This window comes from Geotrypetes seraphini, chromosome 19 (genome assembly GCF_902459505.1).
Source record: "Geotrypetes seraphini chromosome 19, aGeoSer1.1, whole genome shotgun sequence".
NCBI classification, from domain to species: Eukaryota; Metazoa; Chordata; class Amphibia; order Gymnophiona; family Dermophiidae; genus Geotrypetes; species Geotrypetes seraphini.
The window spans coordinates 15,493,761-15,507,842 of record NC_047102.1 but is presented as its reverse complement, the minus strand read 5'-3'; the positions used below and the strand labels follow the sequence as shown (position 1 = coordinate 15,507,842).

At 38.1% G+C, this 14,082-nt stretch overlaps 1 long non-coding RNA gene across 1 annotated transcript in view; it reads right to left on the bottom strand.

Annotated features, from left to right (window-relative positions):
- LOC117352143 overlaps nucleotides 1-14,082 on the bottom strand; it is a 256,878-nt gene that overhangs the window by 11,195 nt on the left and 231,601 nt on the right. The gene's annotated exons all lie outside the window — the stretch shown is intronic.

Genomic DNA, 14,082 nt, shown 5'->3' with positions numbered 1-14,082 from the left:
AAAGGTACAAGGGGGGTATGATTAATAAGGTACAAGAGGGTGCATGATTAAAAAGGTGAAATGGCGTATGATTAAAAAGTTACAAGGGGGGGGGTATGATTAAAAAGGTACAAGGGGGGGTATGATTAAAAAGTTACAAGGGGGGGTATGATTCCAAAGGTACAAGGAGGGGGTATGATTAAAAAGGTGCAATGGCGTATGATTAAAAAGTTACAAGGGGGGGGGGGTTATGATTACAAAGGTACAAGGGGGAATATGATTAAAAAGGTGCAAGGGAGGGTATGATTAAAAAGGTACAAAGGGGGGTATGATTAAAAAGGTACAAGGGGGGTATGATTAAAAAGGTACAAGGGGGGTATGATTAAAAAGGTACAAGGGGGTGCATGATTAAAAAGGTACAAGGGGGTTGCATGATTAAAAAGGTAAAAGGGGTGTATGATTAAAAAGGTACAAGGGAGTGCATGATTACAAAGGTACAAGGGGGGTGCATGATTAAAAAGGTACAAGGGGGGCTATGATTAAAAAGGTGCAATAGCGTATGATTAAAAAGGTACAAGGGGGTGTATGATTAAAAAGGTACAAGGTGGAGTATGATTAAAAAGGTGCAATAGCGTATGATTAAAAACGTACAAGGGGGTGTATGATTAAAAAGGTACAAGGTGGAGTATGATTAAAAACGTGCCTTAACGTATGATTAAAAAGGTACAAGAGAGGGTATGATTAAAAAGGCACAAGAGGTGTATGATTAAAAAGGTACAAAGGGAGGGTATGATTAAAAAGGTACAAAGGGGGGTATGATTAAAAAGGCACAAGGGGGGTATGATTAAAAAGGTGCAATGGCGTATGATTAAAATGTTACAAGTGGGGGTATGATTACAAAGGTACAAGGGGGGTGCATGATTAAAAAGGTACAAGGAGGGGGTATGATTAAAAAGGTGCAATGGCGTATGATTAAAAAGTTACAAGGGGGGTATAATTAAAAAGGTACAAGGGGGGTATGATTAAAAAGGTACAACTGGGGGTATGTTTAAAAACGTACCAGGGGGGGTATGATTAAAAAGGTAAAAAGAGTGCATGATTAAAAAGGTACAAGGCAGTGCATGATAAAAAAGGTACAAGAGAGAGTATGATTAAAAAGGTACAAGGGGGTTATGATTAAAATGTTACAAGGGGGGGTATAATTAAAAAGGTGCAATAGCGTATGATTAAAAAGGTACAAGGGAGTGTATGATTAAAAAGGTACAAGGAGGAGGTATGATTCAAAAGGTGCAATGGCGTAGGATTAAAAAGTTACAAGGGGGAGGTATGATTAAAAAGGTACAAGGGGGGGTATGATTAAAAAGGTACAACTGGGGGTATGTTTAAAAACGTACCAGGGGGTGCATGATTAAAAAGGTACAAGGGAGTGCATGATTAAAAAGGTACAAGGGGGGCTTTGATTAAAAAGGTACAAGGTGGAGTATGATTAAAAAGGTGCAATAGCGTATGATTAAAAACGTACAAGGGGGTGTATGATTAAAAAGGTACAAGGTGGAGTATGATTAAAAACGTGCCTTAACGTATGATTAAAAAGGTACAAGGGGGTTATGTTTAAAAAGGTACAAGGGATTGCATGATTAAAAAGGTACAAGAGAGGGTATGATTAAAAAGGTACAAAGGGGGGGTATGATTAAAAAGGCACAAGGGGGGTATGATTAAAAAGGTACAAGGGGGGGTATGATTAAAAAGGTACAAAGGGGGGTATGATTAAAAAGGCACAAGGGGGGTATGATTAAAAAGGTGCAATGGCAATGGCGTATGATTAAAATGTTACAAGGGGGGGGTATGATTAAAAAGGTACAAGGGGTGTGCATGATTAAAAAGGTACAAGGAGGGGGTATGATTAAAAAGGTGCAATGGCGTATGATTAAAAAGTTACAAGGAGGGTATGATTAAAAAGGTACAAGGGGGGTATGATTAAAAAGGTACAACTGGGGGTATGTTTAAAAACGTACCAGGGGGGGTATGATTAAAAAGGTAAAAAGAGTGCATGATTAAAAAGGTACAAGGCAGTGCATGATAAAAAAGGTACAAGAGAGAGTATGATTAAAAAGGTACAAGGGAGGGTATGATTAAAAAGGTACAAGGAGGAGGTATGATTCAAAAGGTGCAATGGCGTAGGATTAAAAAGTTACAAGGGGGGGTATAATTAAAAAGGTACAAGGCGGGGTATGATTAAAAAGGTACAAGGGGGTATGATTAATAAGGTACAAGGGGGTGCATGATTAAAAAGGTGCAATGGCGTATGAATAAAAAGTTACAAGGGGGAGGTATGATTAAAAAGGTACAAGGGGGGGTATGATTAAAAAGGTACAAGGCGGGTATGATTAAAAAGGTACAACTGGGGGTATGTTTAAAAACGTACCAGGGGGTGCATGATTAAAAAGGTACAAGGAGGGTATGATTAAAAAGGTACAAGGGAGTGCATGATTACAAAGGTACAAGGGGGGTGCATGATTAAAAAGTTACAAGGGGGGCTTTGATTAAAAAGGTGCAATAGCGTATGATTAAAAACGTGCAATGGCGTATGATTAAAAAGGTACAAGGTGGGGTATGTTTAAAAAGGTACAAGGAGGTATGATTAAAAAGGTACAAGAGAGGGTATGATTAAAAAGGTACAAGAGAGGGCATGATTAAAAAGGTACAAGAGAGGGTATGATTAAAAAGGTACAAGGGGGGGGTATGATTAAAAAGGCACAAGGGGGGTATGATTAAAAGAGGTACAAGGGAGTGCATGATTAAAAAGGTACAAGGGGGGTATGATTAAAAATGTACAAGGGGGGTATGATTAAAAAGGTACAACTGGGGGTATGTTTAAAAAGGTAAAAAGAGTGCATGATTAAAAAGATACAATGCAGTGCATGATAAAAAAGGTACAAGAGAGAGTATGATTAAAAAGGTACAAGGGGGGGTATGATTAAAAAGTTACAAGGGGGGTATAATTAAAAAGGTGCAATAGCGTATGATTAAAAAGGTACAAGGGGTGTATGATTAAAAAGGTACAAGGTGGAGTATGATTAAAAAGGTGCAAGGGGAGTATGATTAAAAAGGTACAAAGGGGGTATGTTTAAAAAGGTACAAGGGGGGTATGATTAAAAACGTACAAGGGAGTGCATGATTAAAAAGGTACAAGAGGTGTATGAATAAAAAGGTACAAAGGGTGTATGATTAAAAAGGTACAAGGGGGGTATGATTAAAAAGGTACAAGAGGTGTATGAATAAAAAGGTACAAGGGGGGGGTATGATTAAAAAGGTACAAGGGGGGTTATGATTAAAAAGGTACAAGGGGGGTATGATTAAAAAGGTACCAGAGGTGTATGTATAAAAAGGTACAAGGGGGGTATGATTAAAAAGGTACAAGGGGGGGAATGATTAAAAAGGAACAAGAGGTATATGAATAAAAAGGTACAAGGGGGGGAATGATTAAAAAGGAACAAGAGGTATATGAATAAAAAGGTACAAGGGGGGGTATGATTAAAAAGGTACAAGAGGTGTATGAATAAAAAGGTACAAGGGGGTATGATTAAAAAGGTACAATGAGGGGGTATGATTAAAAAGGTGCAATGGCGTATGATTAAAAAGTTACAAGGGGGTATGATTACAAAGGTACAAGGGGGAGTATGATTAAAAAGGTGCAAGGGGAGTATGATAAAAAAGGTGCAATGGAGGGTATGATTAAAAAGGTACAAGGAGGGGGTATGATTAAAAAGGTGCAAGGGGGGGTATGATTAAAAAGGTAAAAAGGGGGGTATGATTAAAAAGGTACAACTGGGGGTATGTTTAAAAAGGTACCAGGGGGGTATGATTAAAAAGGTACAAATGGTGTATGATTAAAAAAGTACAAGGGAGTGCATGATTAAAAAGGCACAAGGGGGGTATGATTAAAAAGGTACAAGGGGGGTATGATTATAAAGGTACAAAGGGGGGTATGATTAAAAAGGCACAAGGGGGGTATGATTAAAAAGGTACAAAGGGTGTATGATTAAAAAAGTACAAGGGGGTGCATGATTAAAAAGGTACAAGGAGAGTATGATTAAAAAGGTACAATGGGGGGTATGATTAAAAAGGTACAAGGCGGGGTATGATTAAAAAGGTACAAGGGGGTGCATGATTAAAAAGGTACAAGGGGGGTATGATTAAAAAGGTACAATGGGGGGTATGATTAAAAAGGTAAAAGGGGGGTATGATTGAAAGGTACAAAGGGTGTATGATTAAAAAGGTACAAAGGGAGGTATGATTAAAAAGGTGCAATGGGGTATGATTAAAAAGGTACAAGGGGGGTGCATGATTAAAAAGGTACAAGGGGGGTGCATGATTAAAAAGGTACAAGGGAGGGTATGATTAAAAAGATACAAGGAGGAGGTATGATTAAAAAGTTGCAATGGCGTAGGATTAAAAAGTTACAAGGGGGGTATGATTAAAAAGGTACAAGGAGGGGTATGATTAAAAAGGTTCAAGGGAGGGTATGATTAAAAAGGTACAAGGAGGAGGTATGATTAAAAAGGTGCAATGGCGTAGGATTAAAAAGGTACAAGGAGGGGTATGATTAAAAAGGTACAAGGGGGGGTATGATTACAAAGGTACAAGGGGAGTATGATTAAAAAGGTGCAAGGGGCGTATGATTAAAAAGGTACAATGGGGTGCATGATTAAAAAGGTACAAGGGAGGGTATGATTAAAAAGGTACAAGGAGGGGGTATGATTAATATGGTGCAATGGATTATGATTAAAAAGGTACAAGGGGGGTATGTTTAAAAAGGTGCAAGGGGGATATGATTAAAAAGGTACAAGGGGGGTATGATTAAAAAGGTACAAAGGGTGTATGATTAAAAAGGTACAAGGGGGTGCATGATTAAAAAGGTACAAGGGGGGTGCATGATTAAAAAGGTACAAGGGAGGGTATGATTAAAAAGGTACAAGGCGGGGTATGATTAAAAAGGTACAAGGGGGTGCATGATTAAAAAGGTACAAGGGGGGTATGATTAAAAAGGTACAATGGGGGGTATGATTAAAAGGTAAAAGGGGGGTATGATTGAAAGGTACAAAGGGTGTATGATTAAAAAGGTACAAGGGAGTGCATGATTACAAAGGTATAAGGGGGGTGCATGATTAAAAAGGTACAAGGGGGGCTATGATTAAAAAGGTACAAGGGGGTGCATGATTAAAAAGGTGCAATTTTGTATGAATAAAAAGTTACAAGGGGGAGGTATGATTAAAAAGGTACAAGGGGGGGTATGATTAAAAAGGTACAACTGGGGGTATGTTTAAAAACGTACCAGGGGGTGCATGATTAAAAAGGTACAAGGGAGTGCATGATTAAAAAGGTACAAGGGGGGCTTTGATTAAAAAGGTACAAGGGGGTGTATGATTAAAAAGGTGCAATAGCGTATGATTAAAAAGGTACAAGGGGGTGTATGATTAAAAAGGTACAAGGTGGAGTATGATTAAAAACGTGCCTTAGCGTATGATTAAAAAGGTACAAGGGGGTTATGTTTAAAAAGGTACAAGGGATTGCATGATTAAAAAGGTACAAGAGAGGGTATGATTAAAAAGGTACAAAGGGGGGGTATGATTAAAAAGGCACAAGGGGGGTATGATTAAAAAGGTACAAGGGGGGGTATGATTAAAAAGGTACAAAGGGGGGTATGATTAAAAAGGCACAAGGGGGGTATGATTAAAAAGGTGCAATGGCAATGGCGTATGATTAAAATGTTACAAGGGGGGGGTATGATTAAAAAGGTACAAGGGGTGTGCATGATTAAAAAGGTACAAGGAGGGGGTATGATTAAAAAGGTGCAATGGCGTATGATTAAAAAGTTACAAGGAGGGTATGATTAAAAAGGTACAAGGGGGGTATGATTAAAAAGGTACAACTGGGGGTATGTTTAAAAACGTACCAGGGGGGGTATGATTAAAAAGGTAAAAAGAGTGCATGATTAAAAAGGTACAAGGCAGTGCATGATAAAAAAGGTACAAGAGAGAGTATGATTAAAAAGGTACAAGGGAGGGTATGATTAAAAAGGTACAAGGAGGAGGTATGATTCAAAAGGTGCAATGGCGTAGGATTAAAAAGTTACAAGGGGGGGTATAATTAAAAAGGTACAAGGCGGGGTATGATTAAAAAGGTACAAGGGGGTATGATTAATAAGGTACAAGGGGGTGCATGATTAAAAAGGTGCAATGGCGTATGAATAAAAAGTTACAAGGGGGAGGTATGATTAAAAAGGTACAAGGGGGGGTATGATTAAAAAGGTACAAGGCGGGTATGATTAAAAAGGTACAACTGGGGGTATGTTTAAAAACGTACCAGGGGGTGCATGATTAAAAAGGTACAAGGAGGGTATGATTAAAAAGGTACAAGGGAGTGCATGATTACAAAGGTACAAGGGGGGTGCATGATTAAAAAGTTACAAGGGGGGCTTTGATTAAAAAGGTGCAATAGCGTATGATTAAAAACGTGCAATGGCGTATGATTAAAAAGGTACAAGGTGGGGTATGTTTAAAAAGGTACAAGGAGGTATGATTAAAAAGGTACAAGAGAGGGTATGATTAAAAAGGTACAAGAGGTGTATGAATAAATAGGTACAAGGGGGGGGTATGATTAAAAAGGTACAAGGGGGGTTATGATTAAAAAGGTACAAGAATCCTGTCAACTTCTCCTAGAGAAATGGTGAAAAGATATTTTATGGAAATTTTGGAAATTCCTGAAAACTCCTTACCTCCTCTTACAAGAGTGTATTACCTACCTGCTAAGCCCATATCCAAAGAAGAAGGGAAAATTGAGGAACCCCGGGAGAGGTCAATGGACATTTCGGCAATACTGGAACAATCAGATAGGGAACTGGCTGTTCCAGCTACTCTCTTGTTGTCTGTCGCTTTGGCTCCAGACAAAGATTGGATATTAAAACTTTTCTTCAAAAACAGATCCAAAGACTTCCTGGGGCAGCATATTCAGATTTTTCCTGATGTCTCTAGAGAGACTCAGAAAAGAAGGAAAGAATTTTTAATTCTTAAGCCTGGAGTGACCCAAATAGGGGGTATTTTCTTTTTGAGATATCCATGTAAATGTGTAGTTAGATATTTATCATTTAAGTATATATTTACAGAGCCATCTCAGTTGATTAGCTTTATCTCAGTGAAACGTCTAGAAAAAGGAATAATAACAACATAACGTCTATTTAAGGTTAATTCCCTGCACTTTAGTCAGAAAAGGATTTTTTTTTTTTTTTCTTATTTATTTAACTAATTTGAATTATATTTGTTCTACTCTTAATTATGGATCTAATAATATTGAGGACTAGTGTGAGATCAGCTAGATTAGAAGTTCCTTGTAGTAATATTAATTTTGGAATGTTAATTTAATATGTTGTGTGATCTCACTTTACTGTACAAGATGTATATGCTTGGAAATTTTGTAAAAAATTCTATAAATAAATAATATAAAAAAAAAAAAAAAAAAAAAAAAGGTACAAGGGGGGTATGATTAAAAAGGTACCAGAGGTGTATGTATAAAAAGGTACAAGGGGGGTATGATTAAAAAGGTACAAGGGGGGGAATGATTAAAAAGGAACAAGAGGTATATGAATAAAAAGGTACAAGGGGGGGAATGATTAAAAAGGAACAAGAGGTATATGAATAAAAAGGTACAAGGGGGGGTATGATTAAAAAGGTACAAGAGGTGTATGAATAAAAAGGTACAAGGGGGTATGATTAAAAAGGTACAATGAGGGGGTATGATTAAAAAGGTGCAATGGCGTATGATTAAAAAGTTACAAGGGGGTATGATTACAAAGGTACAAGGGGGAGTATGATTAAAAAGGTGCAAGGGGAGTATGATAAAAAAGGTGCAATGGAGGGTATGATTAAAAAGGTACAAGGAGGGGGTATGATTAAAAAGGTGCAAGGGGGGGTATGATTAAAAAGGTAAAAAGGGGGGTATGATTAAAAAGGTACAACTGGGGGTATGTTTAAAAAGGTACCAGGGGGGTATGATTAAAAAGGTACAAATGGTGTATGATTAAAAAAGTACAAGGGAGTGCATGATTAAAAAGGCACAAGGGGGGTATGATTAAAAAGGTACAAGGGGGGTATGATTATAAAGGTACAAAGGGGGGTATGATTAAAAAGGCACAAGGGGGGTATGATTAAAAAGGTACAAAGGGTGTATGATTAAAAAAGTACAAGGGGGTGCATGATTAAAAAGGTACAAGGAGAGTATGATTAAAAAGGTACAATGGGGGGTATGATTAAAAAGGTACAAGGCGGGGTATGATTAAAAAGGTACAAGGGGGTGCATGATTAAAAAGGTACAAGGGGGGTATGATTAAAAAGGTACAATGGGGGGTATGATTAAAAAGGTAAAAGGGGGGTATGATTGAAAGGTACAAAGGGTGTATGATTAAAAAGGTACAAAGGGAGGTATGATTAAAAAGGTGCAATGGGGTATGATTAAAAAGGTACAAGGGGGGTGCATGATTAAAAAGGTACAAGGGAGGGTATGATTAAAAAGATACAAGGAGGAGGTATGATTAAAAAGTTGCAATGGCGTAGGATTAAAAAGTTACAAGGGGGGTATGATTAAAAAGGTACAAGGAGGGGTATGATTAAAAAGGTTCAAGGGAGGGTATGATTAAAAAGGTACAAGGAGGAGGTATGATTAAAAAGGTGCAATGGCGTAGGATTAAAAAGGTACAAGGAGGGGTATGATTAAAAAGGTACAAGGGGGGGTATGATTACAAAGGTACAAGGGGAGTATGATTAAAAAGGTGCAAGGGGCGTATGATTAAAAAGGTACAAGGGGGTGCATGATTAAAAAGGTACAAGGGAGGGTATGATTAAAAAGGTACAAGGAGGGGGTATGATTAATATGGTGCAATGGCTTATGATTAAAAAGGTACAAGGGGGGTATGTTTAAAAAGGTGCAAGGGGGGTATGATTAAAAAGGTACAAGGGGGGTATGATTAAAAAGGTACAAAGGGTGTATGATTAAAAAGGTACAAGGGGGTGCATGATTAAAAAGGTACAAGGGGGGTGCATGATTAAAAAGGTACAAGGGAGGGTATGATTAAAAAGGTACAAGGCGGGGTATGATTAAAAAGGTACAAGGGGGTGCATGATTAAAAAGGTACAAGGGGGGTATGATTAAAAAGGTACAATGGGGGGTATGATTAAAAAGGTAAAAGGGGGGTATGATTGAAAGGTACAAAGGGTGTATGATTAAAAAGGTACAAGGGAGTGCATGATTACAAAGGTATAAGGGGGGTGCATGATTAAAAAGGTACAAGGGGGGCTATGATTAAAAAGGTACAAGGGGGTGTATGATTAAAAAGGTACAAGGTGGAGTATGATTAAAAAGGTACAATGGGGGGTATGATTAAAAAGGTACAAAGGGGGTATGATTAAAAAGGTACAATGGGGGGTATGATTAAAAAGGTAAAAGGGGGGTATGATTGAAAGGTACAAAGGGTGTATGATTAAAAAGGTACAAGGGAGTGCATGATTACAAAGGTATAAGGGGGGTGCATGATTAAAAAGGTACAAGGGGGGCTATGATTAAAAAGGTACAAGGGGGTGCATGATTAAAAAGGTACAAGGGGGGTATGATTAAAAAGGTACAAGGGGGGGTATGATTAAAAAGGTAAAAGGGGGGTATGATTGAAAGGTACAAAGGGTGTATGATTAAAAAGGTACAAGGGAGTGCATGATTACAAAGGTATAAGGGGGGTGCATGATTAAAAAGGTACAAGGGGGGCTATGATTAAAAAGGTACAAGGGGGTGCATGATTAAAAAGGTACAAGGGGGGTATGATTAAAAAGGTACAATGGGGGGTATGATTAAAAAGGTAAAAGGGGGTATGATTGAAAGGTACAAAGGGTGTATGATTAAAAAGGTATAAGGGGGGTGCATGATTAAAAAGGTACAAGGGGGGCTATGATTAAAAAGGTGCAAGGGGCGTATGATTAAAAAGGTACAAGGGGGTGCATGATTAAAAAGGTACAAGGGAGGGTATGATTAAAAAGGTACAAGGAGGGGGTATGATTAATATGGTGCAATGGCTTATGATTAAAAAGGTACAAGGGGGGTATGTTTAAAAAGGTTCAAGGGGGGTATGATTAAAAAGGTACAAGGGGGGGTATGATTAAAAAGGCACAAGGGGGGTATGATTAAAAGAGGTACAAGGGAGTGCATGATTAAAAAGGTACAAGGGGGGTATGATTAAAAATGTACAAGGGGGGTATGATTAAAAAGGTACAACTGGGGGTATGTTTAAAAAGGTAAAAAGAGTGCATGATTAAAAAGATACAATGCAGTGCATGATAAAAAATGTACAAGAGAGAGTATGATTAAAAAGGTACAAGGGGGGGTATGATTAAAAAGTTACAAGGGGGGTATAATTAAAAAGGTGCAATAGCGTATGATTAAAAAGGTACAAGGGGTGTATGATTAAAAAGGTACAAGGTGGAGTATGATTAAAAAGGTGCAAGGGGAGTATGATTAAAAAGGTACAAGGGGGTATGTTTAAAAAGGTACAAGGGGGGTATGATTAAAAACGTACAAGGGAGTGCATGATTAAAAAGGTACAAGAGGTGTATGAATAAAAAGGTACAAAGGGTGTATGATTAAAAAGGTACAAGGGGGGTATGATTAAAAAGGTACAAGAGGTGTATGAATAAATAGGTACAAGGGGGGGGTATGATTAAAAAGGTACAAGGGGGGTTATGATTAAAAAGGTACAAGGGGGGTATGATTAAAAAGGTACCAGAGGTGTATGTATAAAAAGGTACAAGGGGGGTATGATTAAAAAGGTACAAGGGGGGGAATGATTAAAAAGGAACAAGAGGTATATGAATAAAAAGGTACAAGGGGGGGAATGATTATAAAGGTACAAGAGGTGTATGAATAAAAAGGTACAAGGGGGTATGATTAAAAAGGTACAATGAGGGGGTATGATTAAAAAGGTGCAATGGCGTATGATTAAAAAGTTACAAGGGGGTATGATTACAAAGGTACAAGGGGGAGTATGATTAAAAAGGTGCAAGGGGAGTATGATAAAAAAGGTGCAATGGAGGGTATGATTAAAAAGGTACAAGGAGGGGGTATGATTAAAAAGTTACAAGGGGGGGTATGATTATAAAAGGTACAAGAGGGTGTATGAATAAAAAGGTACAAGGGGGTATGATTAAAAAGGTACAATGAGGGGGTATGATTAAAAAGGTGCAATGGCGTATGATTAAAAAAGTTACAAGGGGGTATGATTACAAAGGTCACAAGGGGGAGTATGATTAAAAAAGGTGCAAGGGGGAGTATGATTAAAAAGGTGCAATGGAGGGTATGATTAAAAAGGTACAAGGAGGGGGTATGATTAAAAAGGTGCAAAGGGGGGTATGATTAAAAAAGGTACAAGGGGGGTATGATTAAAAAGGTACAACTGGGGGTATGATTAAAAAGGTACAAGGGGGGGTATGATTAAAAAGGTACAAAGGGTGTATGATTAAAAAGGTACAAGGGGGGTGCATGATTAAAAAGGCACAAGGGGGGTAATGATTAAAAAGGTACAAGGGGGGGTATGATTATAAAGGTACAAAGGGGGGTATGATTAAAAAGGCACAAGGGGGTGTATGATTAAAAAGGTACAAAGGGAGGTATGATTAAAAAGGTGCAATGGGGTATGATTAAAAAGGTACAAGGGGGGTGCATGATTAAAAAGGTACAAGGGAGGGTATGATTAAAAAGATACAAGGAGGAGGTATGATTAAAAAGTTGCAATGGCGTAGGATTAAAAAGTTACAAGGGGGGTATGATTAAAAAGGTACAAGGAGGGGTATGATTAAAAAGGTTCAAGGGAGGGTATGATTAAAAAGGTACAAGGAGGAGGTATGATTAAAAAGGTGCAATGGCGTAGGATTAAAAAGGTACAAGGAGGGGTATGATTAAAAAGGTACAAGGGGGGGTATGATTACAAAGGTACAAGGGGAGTATGATTAAAAAGGTGCAAGGGGCGTATGATTAAAAAGGTACAATGGGGTGCATGATTAAAAAGGTACAAGGGAGGGTATGATTAAAAAGGTACAAGGAGGGGGTATGATTAATATGGTGCAATGGCTTATGATTAAAAAGGTACAAGGGGGGTATGTTTAAAAAGGTGCAAGGGGGATATGATTAAAAAGGTACAAGGGGGGTATGATTAAAAAGGTACAAAGGGTGTATGATTAAAAAGGTACAAGGGGGTGCATGATTAAAAAGGTACAAGGGGGGTGCATGATTAAAAAGGTACAAGGGAGGGTATGATTAAAAAGGTACAAGGCGGGGTATGATTAAAAAGGTACAAGGGGGTGCATGATTAAAAAGGTACAAGGGGGGTATGATTAAAAAGGTACAATGGGGGGTATGATTAAAAGGTAAAAGGGGGGTATGATTGAAAGGTACAAAGGGTGTATGATTAAAAAGGTACAAGGGAGTGCATGATTACAAAGGTATAAGGGGGGTGCATGATTAAAAAGGTACAAGGGGGGGTATGATTAAAAAGGTACAAGGGGGTGTATGATTAAAAAGGTACAAGGTGGAGTATGATTAAAAAGGTACAATGGGGGGTATGATTAAAAAGGTACAAGGGGGGTATGATTAAAAAGGTACAATGGGGGGTATGATTAAAAAGGTAAAAGGGGGGTATGATTGAAAGGTACAAAGGGTGTATGATTAAAAAGGTACAAGGGAGTGCATGATTACAAAGGTATAAGGGGGGTGCATGATTAAAAAGGTACAAGGGGGGGTATGATTAAAAAGGTACAAGGGGGTGCATGATTAAAAAGGTACAAGGGGGGTATGATTAAAAAGGTACAATGGGGGGTATGATTAAAAAGGTAAAAGGGGGGTATGATTGAAAGGTACAAAGGGTGTATGATTAAAAAGGTACAAGGGAGTGCATGATTACAAAGGTATAAGGGGGGTGCATGATTAAAAAGGTACAAGGGGGGCTATGATTAAAAAGGTGCAAGGGGCGTATGATTAAAAAGGTACAAGGGGGTGCATGATTAAAAAGGTACAAGGGAGGGTATGATTAAAAAGGTACAAGGAGGGGGTATGATTAATATGGTGCAATGGCTTATGATTAAAAAGGTACAAGGGGGGTATGTTTAAAAAGGTGCAAGGGGGGTATGATTAAAAAGGTACAAGGGGGGTATGATTAAAAAGGTACAAAGGGTGTATGATTAAAAAGGTACAAGGGGGTGCATGATTAAAAAGGTACAAGGAGAGTATGATTAAAAAGGTACAATGGGGGGTATGATTAAAAAGGTACAAGGCGGGGTATGATTAAAAAGGTACAAGGGGGTGCATGATTAAAAAGGTACAAGGGGGGTATGATTAAAAAGGTAAAAAGAGTGCATGATTAAAAAGATACAATGCAGTGCATGATAAAAAAGGTACAAGAGAGAGTATGATTAAAAAGGTACAAGGGGGGGTATGATTAAAAAGTTACAAGGGGGGTATAATTAAAAAGGTGCAATAGCGTATGATTAAAAAGGTACAAGGGGTGTATGATTAAAAAGGTACAAGGTGGAGTATGATTAAAAAGGTGCAAGGGGAGTATGATTAAAAAGGTACAAGGGGGGTATGTTTAAAAAGGTACAAGGGGGGTATGATTAAAAACGTACAAGGGAGTGCATGATTAAAAAGGTACAAGAGGTGTATGAATAAAAAGGTACAAAGGGTGTATGATTAAAAAGGTACAAGGGGGGTATGATTAAAAAGGTACAAGAGGTGTATGAATAAATAGGTACAAGGGGGGGTATGATTAAAAAGGTACAAGGGGGGTTATGATTAAAAAGGTACAAGGGGGGTATGATTAAAAAGGTACCAGAGGTGTATGTATAAAAAGGTACAAGGGGGGGTATGATTAAAAAGGTACAAGGGGGGGAATGATTAAAAAGGAACAAGAGGTATATGAATAAAAAGGTACAAGGGGGGGAATGATTAAAAAGGAACAAGAGGTATATGAATAAAAAGGTACAAGGGGGGGTATGATTATAAAGGTACAAGAGGTGT